This window comes from Limulus polyphemus, unplaced genomic scaffold, assembly GCF_000517525.1.
Source record: "Limulus polyphemus unplaced genomic scaffold, Limulus_polyphemus-2.1.2 Scaffold422, whole genome shotgun sequence".
In the NCBI taxonomy this organism is placed as follows: Eukaryota; Metazoa; Arthropoda; class Merostomata; order Xiphosura; family Limulidae; genus Limulus; species Limulus polyphemus.
In genome coordinates, this window is record NW_013666032.1 from 53,107 (window position 1) to 53,489 (window position 383).

Below are 383 nucleotides of genomic sequence, written 5' to 3' on the forward strand. Positions count from 1 at the left end.
GGATTTCGCGCAAAGCTGCATGACGGCTACCTGCGCTAGCCGTCCCTAATTTAGCAGTGTAAGACTAGAGGGAAGGCAGCTAGTCATCACCACCCACCACCAACTCTTGGGCTACTATTTTACCAAGGAATAGTGGGATTGACCGTCCCATAATAACGCCCCTACGGCTGAAAGGGCAAGCATATTTGGTATGACGGGGATTCGAACCCGCAGATTGCGAGTCGAGCGCCCTAACCACCTTGCCATGCTGGGCCCGGCATGAAAATTATGATATATTCAAGTATTTGTTTGTAATTAAGCCCAAATCTGCACCAAGGGCTATATCTGCTCTGCCCGCCACGGGTATCGAAACCCGGTTTCTAGCATTGTAAGTCCGCAGACAT